This window comes from Ursus americanus, chromosome 10 (assembly GCF_024610735.1).
Source record: "Ursus americanus isolate L20-20 chromosome 10, mUrsAme1.1.p, whole genome shotgun sequence".
Classification (NCBI taxonomy): Eukaryota; Metazoa; Chordata; class Mammalia; order Carnivora; family Ursidae; genus Ursus; species Ursus americanus.
The window spans coordinates 50,098,494-50,111,463 of record NC_142136.1 but is presented as its reverse complement, the minus strand read 5'-3'; the positions used below and the strand labels follow the sequence as shown (position 1 = coordinate 50,111,463).

The window sequence follows — 12,970 nt, the reverse complement described above, 5'->3', positions numbered from 1 at the left end:
TCTTCAAAAAAAAAAAACAAAATGAAATAAATAGCAACAACAAAAAACTTGAAAATAACAAGAGCTGGGAAGGACATGGAAAAAATGAAATCCTCATAACTGCTGGTGAGAATCTAAAATGGTGTAGTTGCTGGGGTGCCTGGGTGACTCGGTTAAGCATCCAAATCCTGATTCTGGCTCAGGTCATGATCTCAGGGTTGTGAGATCAAACCCCGTGTCAGGCTCAGTGTGGAGTTGGCTTGAGATTCTCTCCTTCTCCCTCTGCCCATCCCCCTGCTCATATTCTCTTTCTCTCTCTCTAAAATAAAGAAAATCTTTTTTTAATAATAATTTTTAAACTAAAAAAAATTAAAATGGTGCAGTTGCTTTGGAAAACCATTTGCAGTTCCTCAAAAAGTTAAACATAGAGTTACCATATGACCCAACATATCACTTTTAGGTATATATCCAAGAGAATTGAAAACATATATGTAGAAAAAACTGGTACACAAATGTTCATAGAAGCATTATTCATAACTGACAAAAAGTAGAAAAAAAACAAATGCCCATTAAGTGATAAATGGATGAAAAAATGCCAAGATCAACACCATGGAGTATTATTTGGCCATAAGTAGAAACAGAGTTCTGATACACGTTATGACATGGATGAACATTGAGAACATTATGTTAAGCTAAAGAAGCCAGACACAGTGGACACATATTGTATGATTCCATTTATTTTTTTAAAAGATTTTATTTATTTGTTAGAAGAGAGAACACAAGCAGGGGGAGGGGCAGAGGGAGAGGGACAAGCAGACTCTCTGCTGAGCAGGGAGCCTAATGTGGGGCTCGATCCCAGGACCCCAGGATCATCACCTAAGCCAAAGGCAGATGCTTAACCAACTGAGTCACCCAGGCACCCCCATGTAATTCCATTTAAATGAAATATCCAGAATAAGCAAAACCATGGAGACAGAAAGGAGAATGGTGGTTACTGAAGACACAGGGGCTGGGCATATGGAGGGTCAGGAGGAAATGGATATTCATTGCTAATAATTAGTATGGAGTTTCAGGGGGCAATGAAAATATTTTGAAATTTGTGGTGATTGTTGTACAACATCTAAATAGTTTAGATATCTAGTTGTTTTTGGTTTAATTTTAAGTAGGCTGCACAGCCAGCACAGAGCCCAACACGGGGATTGAGCTCATGACCCTTAGATTAAGACCTGAGCTGAAACAAGAGTCATACACTTAGCCCAGACACCCCTAGATATCTAGTTTTTATATCATGACTATAGTAAAAATGAGTAAATTGTAAACTTTAAAAGGATGAACTTCACGGAGACTTCTGAGGAGGATGGTGAAATGGAGGATCCTAGACTTACCTTGTCCCTTGAAGACACCTAAATAACACCCCCATCAGTATCAATAACCCAGAAAATGACCCAAAGACTGGGTCAGACTGGCAGAACAGTCTCTCCACAGTTAAATGTAGAAAAAAGACCACACTGAAGAGAGTAAGAAGGGAAGAGATGTGTCTAGGAGCCACAGTCTCTGAGAGGGAGGGATGCCACTAGGTGAAAAGAGGGGAGAGGAGCAAACTGCCACCAGGTCCCCCAGGCATAGGGGCTCACACTGGAAAGACAAATCCCTAAAACCTTTGGCTTTGAAAACCAGAGGGGACTAACATCAGAAATTCTTTTTTTTTATTTTAATGTTTTATTATATTATGTTAGTCACCATACAGTATAACTCTGTAACATCAGAAATTCTTATGATCAGTGTGGCTTAACACCTGGAACTTTCGGAGACTTCTCCAAAAACATCTGACTGGTGGGCAGGTGCCATTTTCCTCCCCCACCCACCCCTCAGCCTAGATACATGGACATCTGTGGGAACCAGCACATCACCAACACTTTTCACCTAGCTTTGTAACACTGTGCCCCACCACCACCCATGTTCTCCTGCACACACACATCCTCCATCCCAGCCATTATGAGAGTTTTCCCAGATGGCTGCAAGGCCCCTCCCTCAAAGTACCAGCACGGACCTTGCTAATTGCATGTCTTGACCTTGTGTTCTCCTGCAGACCTTCCCCTCCAACGTGCCCTTGGCAGGAGTCAATCCAAAGCAGTGCCACAAACTTGGCATTGGGCAAACAGCCCTGACAAGGGCCAGCACCATTCCAAAGTGACTCCTGCCTTGGGGAGAGAAGATAATCCCACATACAAATCTAACCGAGGTCCCACCAGTGGGCTGGAGGCAGACATCTGGTCTAACTGCAGGTCATACCCACCAACAAGAGCTGCTCAAGGGATAACACAGAGAGAGCACCCTGCAGTTCAGTGCTACTGTAGCTCTGGCAAATGTCTTGTCTGACTCAACACAAGGCCAAGGCAGCCCTAGACTGGACCACTAACAATGCAGGTCTGAAATCTTGCCCACAAAAGGCAAAGAAAACCATTGCAAATGACTGGACTTAAGGCAAATGCTGCTCAACCACAACAGTATTGTGCATGTAACACACATAGAAACCCCCTAAAGTATCAGGTTCTGGTGAACAGAGGACATTGTACTGCAGGGAATGGCAGGATCTCTTTTTCATAAAGTCACTATTTGCAAGAGGAGACATAACTGACTTTTCTAATACATAGAAGCAGATACAGAGAATTCGATAAAATGAGGAGACAGAGGACTATGTTCCAAATTAAAGAACAGGACAAAATAATAATAAGATAGCTAAATGAAACAGAGATAAATAATATGCCTGAGAGAAATTTTTTTCCAGATAGAAAGTAATGGTCATAAAGATACTCACTGGATTTGAGAAAAGGGTGGAGGACCTCAGTGAGACCCTCAACAAAGAGATAGAAAACATAAAAAAGAACCAGAGATAAAGAACTCAATAACTGAAATTTAAAATACACTATGGAAAGCAATCAAGCTGAACAGGAGAGAGAAAACAAGAATTATAAAAAAATGAAAATAGATTGAGGGAATTCAGTGACACCATCAAGCATAGTAAGATTCACATTATAGGGATCCCAGAGGGAGAAGATAGAGAAGAGGGGCAGAAAATGTATTTGAACAAATAATAGCTGAAAACTTGCTGAATCTGGGGAAGGAAAAGACTTCCAGATCCAGGAGGCACAGAACCCAACAAAATCAACCCAAGGAGGTCCACACCAAGACACATAGTAATTAAAATGGCAAAAAGTAGTGATAGAGAGAATTTTCAAACTAGCAAGAAAAAAGAAATCAGTTATATACAAGGGAAACCCTGTAGCCTAACAGCTGATTTATCAGCGGAAACATTGCATGCCAGAAAAGAGAAGCATGGTATATTCGATGTGCTGAAAGAAAAAAACCCATATGCTGCCTACAAGAGATTCGTTTCAGACCTAAAGACACATGCAGATTGAAAGTGAAGAGATAGAGGGACACCTGGGTGGCTCAGTTTATTAAGCATCTGACTCTTGATTTCACCTCAGTTCATGATCTCAAGGTCATGGGATTGAGCCCTTCATTGGTCTCCATGCTCAGCACAGAGTCTGCTTGCCCCTTTCCTCTGCTCCTCCCTGCTCAATGCTCTCTCTCACCTCTCTGTCAAATAAATAAATAAACAAAATCTTTTTTTTTTAAAGTGAAGGGATGGAAAAGCATTTATCATGCAAATGGAGGTGAAAAGAAAGCCAGGATAGTAATATTTATATCAACAAAATAGACATTATGACAAAGCCTGTAGCAAGACAAAGGATACTGTATAATCATAAAGGGAACAATCCAACAAGGAGATATAACAATTGTAAATATTTATGCACCCAACATGGGAACACCCAAATACTTAAAGCAGTTAATAACAAACATAAAGGAAGTAACAGATAGTAATAACATATTAGTAGGAGACTTTAACACCCCACCTACATCAATGGATCATCCAGACAGAAAATTAAAAAGGAAACAGTGACTTTGAATGACACATTGGATCTGATGAATCTAATAGATATAGTATGAACATTCCATCCTGAAACAGCAGAATACATTCTTTTCAGATGCACAAGGAACATTCTCCAGGACTGATCACATATTAGGCCACAAAACAAGTCTCAACAAATGAAAAAAATCAAAGTCATACTGTACATCTTTTCCAACACCACTGCTATGAAACTAGAAATCAACCACAAGAAAAAATCTGGAAGGAACACAAATACACAGAGGTTAAAAAACGTGCTACTAAAAGATGAATGAGTCAACAAGAAAATCATAGAGAAAATTAAAAAATATATTAAAAATATATAAAAGCAAATGAAAATGAAAACACAATGGTCTGGATTCTTTGGGATATAGCAAAAGCTGACAGAAGTTTATAGAAATACCGGCCAACTTCAAGAAGCAAGAAAAATCTAAATAAACAAGCTAACCTTACACCTAAAAGAGATAGAAAAAGAAGAACAAACAAAACCCAAAACCAGTAGAAGGAAGGAAACAATAAAGATTAGAGCAGAAATAAATGAAATAGAAACTAAAAAAATAAATGAAACGATCAATGAAACCAGAAGCTGGTTCTTTGAAAAGATCAACAAAATTGATAAATATTTAGCAAGACTCACTCAAAAAAAGGGGGGGGGCATGCCTGGGTGGCTCAGTTGGTTAAGCACCATGAGATCGAGCCCTGCATTGGGCTCTGCACTAGGCATAGAGCCTGCTTAAGATTCTCCTCCTCCCTCTCCCTCTGCCCCTCCCCCTGCTTGTGCTCTCTCACTCTCAAAAGAAAAAAAAAAAATTAATAAAAATTTTTAAAAAGAGAGACAACCCAAAATCAGAAATGAAAGAAAAATGATAACCGACACTACAGAAAAATAAAGGATTATAAGAGCTAATTATGACAAAATATATGCCAAAAAATGGGACAACCTAGAAGCAATGGATAAATTCCTAGAAACATGTAACCTCCCAAAACTATATCAGGAAAAAAGTAGAAAATCTGAACAGACAGATTACCAGCAATTAAATTGAATCAGTAATCAAAAATCTCCCAATAAACAAAAGTCAGTAAGGTCTTGGGATACAAAATCAATATACAGAAATCATTGCATTTGTAAACACTAATAATGAAGTAGTAGAAAGAGAAATTGGAAGAACAATCCCATTTATAGTTGCACCCAAAATAATAAAATACATAGGAATAAACTTAACCAAGGAGGTGAAAAATTTATGCTCTGAAAATCATAAAACACGGATGAAGGAAATTGAAGATGACACAAACAAATGGAAAGATATTCCATGAGCATGGATTAGCAGAACAAATATCTTTAAAATATCCATTTTACACAAATCAATGTACATATTTCATGCAATTGCTATCAAACTACCAACAACGTTTTTCACAGAACTAGAACAAATAATCTTAAAATTTGTATAGAACAATGAAAGAACCTGAATAAGAAAAAAAGAAGAATAAAGATGAAGGTACCACAATCCCATATTTCAAGATATACTACAAAGCTGTAGTAATCAAAACAGTATGGTACTGGCATAAAAATCGACATAGACCAATAGAACAGAATAGAGGCTCAGAAATAAACCCACGCTTTTATGGTCAATTAATCATTCACTAAAGAGGCAAAATATGCAATGGAAAAAAGTCTCTTCAATAAATGGTGTGGGAAAACCAGACAGCTACATGCAAAAGATTGAAACTGGACTATTTTCTTAGACCACACACAAAATATACTCACAATGGACAAAAGACCTAAATGTGAGACCCGAAACCATAAAAATCCTAGAAGAGAACACAGGCAGTAATTTCTCTGACTCTATCTTAGCAACGTTTTTCTTTTCTTCTTTCAGACAAAAAAAATCACAGTATTTCAATAGTTCAAAGTGCAAATACAGCAAGTCAGTTCACATCTCAAGATACAGTTTAAAGTATAATGAAAATTTGTTATACAAAAATGAAAGGGTAAATAGCAGAAATAAAGCTCAATTTAAAAAAAAAATTCGAGTAACCTGAAAACCTTTAGACTAAAATATTCCACTTACTACAATTCAGAAATGCCTTAATTTATAGATACCTGTAGTAAAGTGCAATCCCAAAAGATTTCCCAAAGAAAGAGAATCACCCCAAACCAGTCGGCTCAGGACAAGAGTGAAGTTCTCTGGCTATTCCTGATTTGGCAGACTCACTCACACTGTCAATTGTTATGATTCAACCCATGTTGCTTTGAGTTTAGGCAAATTCTAAAAAATATTTAAAGTTCAATAGGAGGCCAACACCCTACTAAGAGTTTCGGAAATGGCCACTATATATTTAAAAGATTTTAAAGACCAATTTCAACCTCAGGCCTGTGGTACTACTGGGGGAAAGACATAGGTTAATACTTCCTCCATTACTTAAAACCTTTCTGTACGGTTAGCAACATGGCCTTTACAACTTCCGCATGAAAATCGTACTTAAATATGTATTTACTTTTTTCTACACATACAGAACTTTTATGTAAAGTAGAGAAAGTTCCCACTAGAAAGATAATTAAAGATTGTTAATGTTCTTTGTATCACTTAGCAGCCAAGACACATGTTTATTTCTGCTCTGCAGAAGCAATGTTAGCTGCTCGCTCCAATTCAGGAAAGTGTATCTTCAGGAAGGTTTAGATGAGATATTTATTCAGTCTTTTTCTCAGTCTTCTTCATCTTTTCATTGCAGGCAACAAATTGAGAGTCTATTCTGAAAATTCTATCTCACCATGTAAATGTTGAAGCGTAGTTTCTGATGAAGTTCCCTGTGGTGGAAATCATGATGCCAAGAACCAGCATAGCATAGAAAGGGATCAGATTTAAAGAGTTGAGTGGAATGTCATAACCACTATGGACATCGTAGTTTCTATCAAATGAATAGTCACCCACGCCCAAAGGAGAGTGACGTGATTACATAAAAGCATGATTCCAATAAAAAATCCAGTTCCAAGAATCAGAGTTTCCAAGGGATGTGCATATTCAGCTTCCATTCCAAATAGAGCATGAAACTCATGATGAACTTTATGAATATATTTATATATTCTTTTGTGATGTAAGAGCCTATGTAGGAAACAGTGCCAGGTATCCTCAACCACTGCATAGCCAAAGCATCTTGCCAAAAGCATATACCATCTTGGCATTCTTTCCCAATCATAAGGTATATTAAAATACTCTGTAAAATAATAAGTTCCACAGATCAAAGGAGGCTGGATACAAAAGTGATTAAAGAGAAGTACTTTAAAGCATTTCCACTGGTTTTCCATGTTTCTGGTTTATCCTTTTGAACTTTGTACTTTTTCATGGAAGGTATGAATTGAAACAAAAATTCAGGTAAACAGAACAAGAAATAAAGGACCTCACGAACTATCAAGGATCCCCAAGTTGCAATCTGGAACTTTATATAATTATTCAACATATAGTTTCAAACATTTTTAAATTGTTCTTCTAGAGGGTTCTCAGGTAAAAGTGAATCTACATACTCCATAGCCAAGGATGCTGAACTAAAGATGCTAATACTTTCATTTGTTGCCATTTTTTAAATCTCTGCAGAAAGCCTTAGAATTCTGGACGACTGTGAGGGAACTGCGGGCCACCGTCACCCAGGCTTGGCCAGGTTCTGCAGCCTCGGAACCTGCCTCTCCATGTTGGGGGCTTGCAACATTTTTCTAGATATACCACCTGAGGCAAGGGAAACAATAGCAAAAATAAACCATTGGGGCTATATCAAAATAAAAAGCTTCTGCACAGCAAAGGAAACAACAAAACTAAAAGCCTACTGAATCAAAGAATATGTTTGCCAATGACATAGCCTATGGTTAGCATCCAAATAAAAAAGAACTTATACCATTCAACATCAAAGAAATATCCAATTGGGGGGAGGAGTTAAGATGGTGGAGTAGTAGGAGGACCCGATGCTTACCTTGTCCCTCAAACCACTAGATAAATATCAAATCATTCCAAACACCCAAGAAATCGATCTGAGGACTGAGAGAACAAACTGCACAACTAGAGGAAGAAAAGAGGCCACATTGTGGAAGGCAAGAGGGGTAGAGACATGATTTGGGGGACAAAAGAATCACGCATGCTGCAGAGTGGAAGGAGCCCTGATCACAGAGAGATGAGAAAGAGAAAGAGAGAGCAATGTGCAGGGAATTGCACAAGAAAAACACTTCCCCAAAAATCATTGATGGGGAAAGCGAGAAGGGCTGATTACAGCAAGTTTTGCAAGCAGTGAGTCAAAGACTGAAGTTCTAGAAGCCATTGCCAGGCAGAGCCTACAGGGCATAGCAGTCCTTCTGTGGAGAAGTAGGGCAGAGGCCCGGGAGTGGACAGTGTGGTCTGAGGATGCCCTGGGTTACATTGGGACAGTTCCCCTTCTTGGAGTGCATTTAGGAGAGGTGGCCCTGCCTCTCAAGGGACAAAAAAGCCAGTGGGTGCCATCGCACTGCCCCATTCATTAGCACATGAGCAGAGACACCTGCTGAGGGCACCTGGATGCCGGGTTTTTGCTACACTTTACCATAAACTCCAAGCCCCTGCGAGTTCATGGAATTGTCTTTCTGGATCAAACCGACATCAGCCACAGTGCAGGGAGACCTTCCCCCAGAGGATCAGTGTGGGTCCAGGCTGAGCTGGGTGCCTGGGTTTGGAGTTTTGAAACTCAGCCTGTGCACCTGAGGTAAAACAAAGGAGCACTGCGCCACCAGGTGGGCAGAAAGCTTGGATCCAGACAGGGTTAAGACAGGGATCTGAGGAATGCCTGGGACACACGAACGGAGGCTGTTCATTCTTCTGTGAGGGATTCCTGAACAATGGCAGGCACAGACTACCCTCTCCAGGGCAAGAGACTGGGCTGATGTCATTTTCCCCTGTCCAGCAACACAGAGGGACTTCAGTGAGCAGCACAGGACCCACAGTGGAGGCTGGAGCTGCTTACACCAAGCCCTGCCCACCGTGTTCTGAAGGTCCTTTTTTTTATTAGGACATGTGGGCCTGAGAGCCCTCTCCCAAAAGACCAGCACAAACCCACCACATGCACCGAGTCTACTAACTATAGAGTGCTGCAAAGCTTCAGCTCTAGTGGAAATAGGATCTAGCCTCTTTTAACAAGCAGACCAGAGCACACCTATTTAAAACTCACCATACACTGGACAAGGTCCAAACACTCCCCACTACAGGCAAGGAGAAACTCTTCAGAGGACTGACCTGAGGGAAAGAGCAGCCAAAGCACAACAAAGTACACACAGCATATACCAGAAACACATCCTGAAGCACCAGACCCTGGCATTACTCTCAGAAGCAGGAAACATAACAGCCTTCCTTATGCACAGAAGACAGAGACATAGACAAAATACCAAGACAGAGGGATTCATCCCAAAAGAAAGAACAAGAAAAGGTCATGGCCAGGGATCTAATCAAAACAGATTTGAGTAATATGCTTGAACCATAATTTAAAACAACAATCATAAGGATACTAGCTGGGCTTGAGCAAAGCATAGAAGACAACAGGGAGTCCCTTACTGCAGAGATAAAAGACCTAGAAATAAGGGGCGCCTGGGTGGCACAGCGGTTAAGTGTCTGCCTTTGGCTCAGGGCGTGATCCCGGCGTTCCGGGATTGAGCCCCACATCAGGCTCCTCTGCTGTGAGCCTGTTTCTTCCTCTCCCACTCCTCCTGCTTGTGTTCCCTCTCTCGCTGGCTGTCTCTATCTCTGTCGAATAAATAAATAAAATCTTTAAAAAAAAAAGACCTAGAAATTAGGCTGAAATAAAAAATGCTATAATCAAGATGCAAAACCAACAGAAAGTAATCATCAATACATCCAGAATGGAAGAAGCAGAGGAATGAATAAGTGATTGAGAACACAAAATTATGGGGGGAAATGAAGCTGAAAAGAAGAGGGAAAGAAAAATATTGGATCATGAAGGTAGGCTTAGGGAACTCAGCAACTTCATAAAACTTAGTAACATTCATATTATAGGAGTTCCAGAAGAGAGAGAAAAAGGGGCAAAAGGTTCATTTGAGCAAATTTCTGAAAACTTCCCTAATCTGGAAAAAGAAACAGACATCCAAATCCAGGAGACACAGAGAACTCCCATTAAATTCAACAAAAGCACGGCCAACACCAAGACATATTGTAGTAAAATTTGCAAAATACAGAGATAAGGAAAAGATTCTGAAAGGAGCAGGGAAAAGAAGGGAGGACAAAAAGGTTAGATCTACCCACAGAAATGTGGCAGGCCAGAAGAGAGTGGCATGATATATTCAACCTGCTGAATGGGAAGAATATGCAGTCAAGAAAACTTTATCCAGCAAAGCTGTCATTCAGAACAGAAGGAGAGGTAAAGAGTTTCTCAGGAAAATAAAAACTAAATGAGTTCATGAACACTAAACCAGCTCCAAAAGAAATATTCAAGGGGATCCTTTGAGTGGAAAAGACTAAAAGTAACAAAGACTAGAAAGGAACAGACACAATCTACAGGAACAGCGACTTTACAGGTAATACAATGGCACTAAATTCATATCTTTCAGTAATTACTCTGAATGTAAATGGACTAAATGTTCCAGTCAAAAGACATAGGGTATAGGAAAGCATTAAAAAACAAGACCCATTGATATGCTGCTTATAAGAGACTCATTTTAGACCCAAAGAAATCTCCAGATTGAAAGTGAGGGGGTGGAGAATGATTTATCATGCTAATGGGCATCAAAAGAAAGCTAGAGTACTTTATCATACTTATATCATGAGTATATCAAACACACCAGATTTTAAACCAAAGACTGTAACAAGAGCTGAAGGAGGGCACTATATCAATAAAGGGCTCTATCCAGCAAAAAGATCTAACAACTGTAAATATTTATGCTCCCAACTTGGGAGCACCCAAATATATAAATCAATAAATATCAAACATAAAGAAACTCATTGATAATAATACAATAATAGTAGGAGACTTTAACACCCACTCACAGCAAGGGACAGATCATCTAAGCAGAAGATCAACAAGGAAATAAGGGCTTTGAATGATACCCTGGACCAGATGGACTTAACAGATATATTCAGAACATTCCATCCTAAAGCAGCAGAAAACACATTCTTTTTGAGAAACATGGAACATTCTCCAGGGCAGATCACATACTGGGTCACAAATCAGGCCTCAACCAGTACAAAAAGATTGAGATCATACCATGCATAATTTCCAACCACAATGCTATGAAACTTGAAGTCAATCACAAGAAAAAATTTGGACATGCCACAAATACATGTAGGTTAAAGAACATCCTACTAAAGAATGAATGGGTTAACCAGGAAATTAAAGAAGAAATTTTTTAAAAATACATGGAAGCAAATGAAAATGAAAACATGACAGTCCAAAACTTTAGGGTGCAACAAAAGTGGTCCTAAGAGGGAAGTATATAGTGATATAGGCCTACCTCAAGAAGCAAAAAAAGTCTCAAATACACAACCTAACCTTACACCTAAATGACCTAGGAAAGGAACAGCAAATAAAGCCTAAAGCTAGCAGAAGAAGGGAAATAATAAGGATTAGAGCAGAAATAAGTGACATAGACACAAGAGAAAACCAATTAAAAGGTGGGCAGAAGACGGGGGCACTTGGGTGACTCAATTGTTTAAGTGTCTGCCTTCAGCTCAGGTCATGATCCCAGGGTCCTGGGATCGGGTCCAGTGCCGACGTCCAGCTCCCTGCTCAGTGGGGAGTCTACTTCTCCCTCTGCTCTTCCCTCCGCTCATTCTCTCTCTCTCTCTCAAATAGATAAATAAAATCTATTTTAAAATGGGCAGAAAACACGAACAGACATGTCTCCAAAGAAGACATACGGATGGCTGACAATGAAAAGATGCTTGACATCACTCATCATCAGAGAAACTCAAATCAAAACCCAAATTAACAACTCAGGAAACAACACATGTTGGTGAGGATGTGGAGGAAGGGGAACCCTTTTACACTGTTGGTGGGAATGCAAACTGGGGTGCACTCTGGACAAACACACACACAATGGAATATTATTCAGCCATTCAAGAGGATGAAATCTTGCCATTTGCAATGATGTGTATTATGCTAAGTGAAATAGGTCAGTCAGAGAGAGACAGATGCTATATGGTTTCACTCATACGTGGAATTTAAGAAGCAAAACAGATGAACATATGAGAAAGGAAAGAAAAGTAAGATAAAAACAGAGAGGGAGGCAAACTGAGGTTTGGTTGAGGGGAGGTGGGTGGAGGGAAGGGGTAAATGTGTGATGGGCATTAGGGAGGGTACTTGTGATGAGCACTGGCTGTTATATGTAAGCGATCAATCACTGAATTCTACTCCTGAAACTAATAATACACTATGTGTTAACTTACTTGAATGTAAATAATATCTTTTTTTAAAAAAAGGAAAAAATGAAATGAATTTCTTATAAACAATATATGATTATGTCATGTTTTTTATTCACTCTGCTTATCCGTATCTTTTGACTGGTATATTTAGACGATTTGCATTTAAGATGATTATTGATATGTTAGCATTTAAGCCTCCTATTTTATTATTTCTTCTCTCTTTGTTTTCTCTGGTTCTTGTTCCTCTTTTTCTTTTATCTTGCCTTCCTGTGAGTTATTTGAACATTGTTGGGGATTCATCTCTATTTACTTGTAGTATTTTTGAATGCATATATTTGTATGTTTTTTAGTGATTGCTTTGGTATTAAAATATGCATATGTGTTGAGACACCTGGGTGGCTCAGTTGGTTAAGCGTCTGCCTTCGACTTGGGTAGTGATCCTGGGGTCTTGGGATCAACTCCTGAATCAGGCTCCTTGCTCAATGGGAAGCCTGTTTCTCCCTCTGCCTGCCTCTCTCTCTGACAGATAAATAACTAAAATATTTTTTTAAATAAAATAAATAAAATATACATATGTGACATCACAGTCTACTATAATCAACATTTTACCATTTTGAGTGAAGTGTGAAAACCTCAC

The 12,970-nt window shown here is 39.2% G+C and overlaps 1 pseudogene; it reads right to left on the bottom strand.

Annotated features, from left to right (window-relative positions):
- Nucleotides 1–6,597: 6,597 nt before the first annotated feature.
- LOC123801162 (methylsterol monooxygenase 1 pseudogene) lies at nucleotides 6,598–7,276 on the bottom strand (annotated as a pseudogene).
- Nucleotides 7,277–12,970: the final 5,694 nt, after the last annotated feature.